The sequence below is a fragment of the Crocuta crocuta genome, unplaced genomic scaffold (genome assembly GCF_008692635.1).
Source record: "Crocuta crocuta isolate KB4526 unplaced genomic scaffold, BGI_CrCroc_1.0 scaffold1304, whole genome shotgun sequence".
In the NCBI taxonomy this organism is placed as follows: domain Eukaryota; kingdom Metazoa; phylum Chordata; class Mammalia; order Carnivora; family Hyaenidae; genus Crocuta; species Crocuta crocuta.
The window spans coordinates 729,094-735,383 of NW_027531278.1; the positions used below are offsets into that span (position 1 = coordinate 729,094).

At 40.9% G+C, this 6,290-nt stretch overlaps 1 pseudogene; it reads left to right on the plus strand.

The window, feature by feature from the left end:
- Positions 1-2,136: 2,136 nt before the first annotated feature.
- LOC144237554 (U1 spliceosomal RNA) lies at positions 2,137-2,275 on the plus strand (annotated as a pseudogene).
- The last annotated feature ends 4,015 nt before the right edge of the window (positions 2,276-6,290 follow it).

The window sequence follows — 6,290 nt, forward strand, 5'->3', positions numbered from 1 at the left end:
ATATATAAAGTTGTTGAACCACTGTATTGTACACCAGAAAGTAATGTAACATTGTGTGTCAACTATATTCAAATAAAAATTTTTAAATATATTATTAGAATAAGCCATATGCGATAGCGGATATTCAACCATTTTTGCCCCACCCAAACAACAATTTCCTATGATTCAACTAATATACGTTGGTGGAGTCAAGCCTGGAAGTCCTCGCAGCAAAATACTGACTGTGGCTCTGTTTGGGTGATGAGTAATGGGCACTGTTTTCTTTTTGGTCATCTGTATTTTTTGAGGGGTCTAATTTAAATTTTAGTTAAAATACAGTGCAATATTGGTTTCAATATTGGTTTCAGGAGTAGAAATCATTGATTCATCACTTATATACAACACCCAGTGCTCATCACAAGGCCATTTGTATTTTTCTAAGTTTACTTATTTATTTTGAGAGAGAGTGAGTGAGAGCGAGTGAACAGGGGAGGGTCAGAGAGAGGGAGACAGAGAATCCCAAGCAGGCTCTGTGCTGACAGCATGGGCTAGAACCCACGGACTGTGAGATCATGGCCTGAGCCAAAATCAAGAGTCAGACATTTAACCAACTGAGCTACCCAGGCATTCCAAGGTCATCTGTGTTTTTAAAATCTTGTACTTTGAACATTACTTCTTTCTGTAGTATGAAGGAAAAAACAAAAGGAAACCCCTTTTCTACCTTTTATAAACATGTGAGCAATGCTGTCTAGGTGAGGAAACTGAGATGGGAAGGGAGAAGGGCCTAGTTGGGACCTGGAGCCAGACCCCCATTAGCCTGGGATTTGGCCTTGTGGCCTGAAGCTCAGGTCAAGTTCACACAAGCTCTGGGCAAGGCAAAAGGAGGTTGAGACCAAAAGCTGGTGCTTCTATGTTGGGTGGCTGGGTGCAGAGCTGGGTTCATGCTTCAGGTCGGCTTGCCCAGAGCCTTGTTAATCATTGCCTTTTGTTCCCCGTAGGTCCCGTTGGCCTCAGTCCTTCTCAGGCAAAGGATCAAGGGCAAGTGTGGGAGAGGCAGCCCAGGCCGGCAGTCTCATACACACGAAGGAGTCCACTACCCAGATGGCTGCCTTTCCCTTCAAACTGAGGCATCTCTGGGGGAATGGAGGTGGGGTCTTAGCTTCAGAGGGAACCTGGGAGATTATCTGGTGCCATCTCTGCAGGATGCAGGACTGTCCCCAGCAGGAACTCCTTTCGCTCTGCCCCTTAAAGGTCACCATCCTCTGCCCTTCTTGCCACAGCCCTTCCGTGGTGGGGGCTTACTACTCTCAGGGGCACTCACTTCCTGTTGTAGTGACCAACAGGAAATCCATCCTCCCTGGGAATCCCAAATGAGCTCAACGTTCCCCCTAGGACATGGCAGAGCTGGGGTCTGACCCTGGTCTGTCTGTTTAAGCCACTATGTGATAGAGTTGCCTCCATTTCATTAACTGATGCCTGGCTTCATTTGACAAGAAATTTGAGACAGCTTAAAATATCCACAATCCAATACAATAGAAATAGAGAAGCAGGCCTAGAGAAAACATAAAAAACAGAAGAAAATCAAAACAAAGCAAAGAAATGCATGAATATGCAAAACATCAGGGCTACCATTGACAGTAGGGGTTGTCACAGGCTCTGAATTGCCAGGCTGCCAAAGTGAAAAAGGAAAGCCAATTATCCTTATAATTCTCATTACCATTGAGAACTTCTTTAGAGGAAACATAGTTGTCAAAGAATTCTAAAGGCCATTTATAAACGCTATTTGTTGATACTGGCTAGTGTTAGCACTTGACACCTCCCAGTTGCCAGTAAAGCCACCTTTGAGTTCTGATATCAGTGATGGGGAAGAAGTATATCTGTAGCGGTGTCTGTCTGTATCTGTGTTTGCATCTATGTCACTTTCTGTACCTGTATCTTTATCTGTACCTCTATATGTGTGTCTGTTTGTACCTATATCTGAGCTCTATCAGTATCTGTGTCTCTATGAGTACTTGTAAATGTGTCTCTACTTGTATTCCTTTCTGTGTCTCAATCTGTACCTATATCTCTGTTTCTATCTTACATTTCTATGTCTTTATATCAGTATTTGTATCTCTATCTGTACCTGTATCTGTATCTGTAAGATATTTGTATCTAATACTTAGCTGGCAGAGGAGATACCATGATCATGAAGGTTTTCCCAGGACGAGTCTTATCCATTGCACTCCGGATGTGCTGACCCCTGTGATTTCCCCAAATGTGGGAAACTCGACTGCATAATTTGTGGTAGTGNTCTAATAAGTCCCTGTATCTGTGTCTCAATCTGTACCTGCATCTGTATCTCTATCTGTACCTGTATCTAGATCTCCATCTGTACCTGTATCTGAATCTCTATATGTGCCTGTATACATGACTCTATTTGTATCTGAATCTGTGTTTCTGTCCGTACTGGCATGTGTATGCAGTATCTTTGTCTATATCGGATCCTCTCTATATATTTCTTTCTACACCTGTATCTGGGCCTTGTATGTATTGGTGTCTTGGTCTCTATCTTTACCTGTATCTGTGTCCCTACTTGTAACTGTATCTGGGTCTATATCTGTAGAGGAATCAGTCTTTCTTACCGTACATATATCCATGTCTCAGTGTGCACCTGTATTGTGTCTCTATCTGTACCTACATCTGTGTGTCCATCTGTACCTATAATTGGGTCTCCATCATTAATTGTATTGTGTCTCTGTCACTGTATCTGAGTCTCTATCTGTACTTATATCTTTGTTTTTATTAATACCTGTCTCTGGGTTTATTTTTACTTCTGTCTGGACTATATATATACTTGTATCTCTGTCATTAATGTATCTGGATCTGTGTTTCTCTCTGTACTTGTATCTGTACAGATAGAAGTACCTGAATCCCTGCTTCAATCTGTACCTGTATCTGTCCTTATAAATACCTCTATATGTATACTTTTATTTGGCTTTCCATTGTACAAGTATCAGTGTTTCTTTCTGTATCTGCATCTGTGTCTCGCTACACAACAGTATCTGTGTCCGTATCTGTACCTGTATTTGTCTCTATTTGTATCTGTATCTGTGTCTCTATTTGTAATGTAACTTTGTATCTGTATTGATTTCTGTAACAATAACTGTGTCTTTATTTGCACCAGTATCTTTCTCCTATAAGTAATTGTATCTTGGTGTCTGTCTGTAATGGTAAATAAGTCTCTACTTGTACTACTGTCTTTGTTTCTACCTGCACCTGTATCTGTGTCTCTACATATTCCTGCATCTGTGTCTCTATCTATACCCGTGTCTTGATCTCTCTGTATACATGAAGCTATGTCTTTAATCTGTACCTGTATTTGTGTTTGTACAAGGATTTGTGTCTCTATGTGAAACTGAATCTCTTTATTTGAGGGACTTATCCATGTCTCTATCTGTGCTTCAAACTGTATCTTTATCTTTAACTGGTATTTGGTCTCTCTCTATTCATCAATCTATCATCTCTACCTGTACTTGTATCTGGGTTTCAATCTGTACCCAAATCCGTGTCTATGTATGTATCTGTATCTATGTCTCTGTATGTGTATGTTTCTATATCATACCTGTATCTGGCTCTCTGATCATACCTGTAGCAGGGTTTCTACCTGTACCTGTATCTGTTTATGTGTATCTAATTGTTTCTGTGTCTGTCTTTTTAAACTACCTATATCTGTGCCCATAAGTACCTGTGCCTTTCCATTTATATCAGTAACTGTTTCTCTATTTGTACTTGCATTTGTTTCTCTCTCTGTACTTGCATCTGTATCCGTAATTGTATGTAAGTAACTATGTCTCTATTTATGCTTGTATCTGTGCTTCTCTCTGTACTTCAATATGTCTCTATCTGTACCTGTATCTGTGTGTCTATCTGTACTTGTTTCTCTATCTATATGAGTATCTGTCACTGGGTCTATCTGTACCAGTATTCATATTTCTACAAGTACCAGTATCTGGTTTTCCGTAGATAACCTGTATGTGGGTCTCCATTTGTATCTGTATGTGGGTCTCTATCTATACCAGTATCTGTATCTCTAATTATATCTGTAAATGGGTATCTATTCATACCTGTATCTGGTTGTCTATCTGTTCACTTATCTGCATTTCTTTCTTTTAAATTTTTAAAAATGTTTTATTTATTTCTGAGAAAGAGAGAGGCAGCATGAGCAGGAGAGGGTCAGAGAGAGAGGGAGACACAGAATCTGAAGCAGGCTCCAGGCTCTGAGCTGTCAGCACAGAGCCCAGCGTGGGGCTTGAACCCACGAACCGTGAGATCATGACCTGAGCCGAAGTCGGATGCTTAACCGACTGAGCCACCCAGGCACCCCTTTTATCTGCATTTCTAGAAGAACCAGTATCTGTGTCTTTCTAGGTACGTGGGTCAATATCTATCTATTCCCAAATCTGTCTCCATCTGTACCTATATCTGTATCTTTCTTTTCCCATACCAGGGTCTCTGTTTCTGTATCCATGTCTCCATCTGTTGCTGTACCTGGATCTCTATCAGCCTGTACCAATATCTTCATCTGTCCTTGTATTTGTGCCTCTATCTGCAAATTTGTATCTTTGCCTGTGCTGTACCCTAATCTGTGCCTCTATCCATAATGCTTTCTGGATTTATATCTCTACCTACATCTGGGCTTTTTTATCTATACTTTTTCTCTCTGTGTACCCCTATCTGGGTCTCTGTACCTCTATGTGTATCTATATCTCTACCTGTTTCTGGCTCTGTCTGTACCTGTATCTGTGTCTATATACCTGTACTATTCTATTTGTTACTATATTTTTGACTGTATGTACTTGTACCTTGCCTCTCTATATACCTCTATGTCCCAAACTGAACCTGTTTCTATGCATTTATCTGTACTGATATCTGGGTTTCATTCTAACATTTTTTTTGTCTCTACTTATCCCTGTATCTGGGTCACTACCTCTGTATGTACATCTGTGACTATATCTGAATGTATATCTCTATTTGAAAATGTAGCCGGATCTTAATCCATTCTTGTGTCTATCTGTACCTGTATCTGTATTTTTGCCTTTCTCTGTATCTGTATATCTTTCTCTGCGTCTGTATTACTGTGTTTTTTACGTATTTCTAGTTCTCTATGCATATGTGTATCAGTGTCTCTAATCATACATGTGAATATGTATGTGTCTGGTCTCTATTTGAATCTTTATCTGTGTCTCTATGTGGGCCTTGTACCAATCTCTACCTGTTCCTGAATCTGTGTCTCTCTATGTATTTCTTTCTAGGACTCTCTTTCTTTGTAACTGTATCTGGTTATGTATCTCTACCTGTTTTTCAGTCTGTATGTTTATCTGTATGTATCCTAACTGGTCGCTATTGTGATCTGTGTTTCTATCTTTATCTGTATCTGTGTCTCTCTATATTGTATCTGTATCTCTGTCTGCACCTGTACCCGTGTCTCCATCTACATCTCCACTCGTATCTGTGTTTCCATCTGTCCCTGTATCTACCTCTATGCAAGTACCTTTGCCTGTGTCTCATTTGCACCTGCATGTGTGTCTCTGTCTGTTCCTATAGCTGGGTGTCTATCTGTACCTGTATCTCTCTCTCTCTCTGTCTCTCCCTGTATATGTGTCCCTATATGTACCTGTATCTGTTTGCCTATCTATACCTGTATCTGCGTCTCTGTGTCTGGGTCTATATCTGTGTCAGGGGACATTGAAGATGCTCTGAGACTTGCAGGAAGGGTTATAAAATCTGCCTGTTGGCTCTGCTGCTAGATCCACCATTGTTTTGTATTATATTAGTTTCCTGAGACTGCTGTGAGAAATTACCACAAGGTGGGTGGCTTACACAAGTGAAATTTATTGTCCTAATGTTCTGATGGTTAAAATCTGCGGTCAGTGTTTTGGCAGGGATAATTCCTGACGGCTGTGAGGGAGAATCTGTTCCATGCCTCGCCCCTAGCTTCTAATGGTTTGTTGGAAAACTGTGCAATTCCTTTGCTTGTAGAATCATCACTCTTATGTCTGCCTTTATCGTCACATGGTGTTCTTCCTGTGTGCGTGCCACTGCGTCCAAATTTCCCCTTTTATAAGGACACCAGTCACATTTTTTTTAATAGTTTATTGTCAAATTAGTTTCCACATAACACTCAGTGCTCATCCCCACAAGTGTCCTCCTCCATGCCCATCCCCCCCTCCCCCCCACATCCATCAGTCCTCAGTTTTTGTCAGCATTCAAGAGTCTCTCATGGTTTGCCTCTCTCCCTTTCCCCCACCATTTCCCCCCTTCTTCTCCCC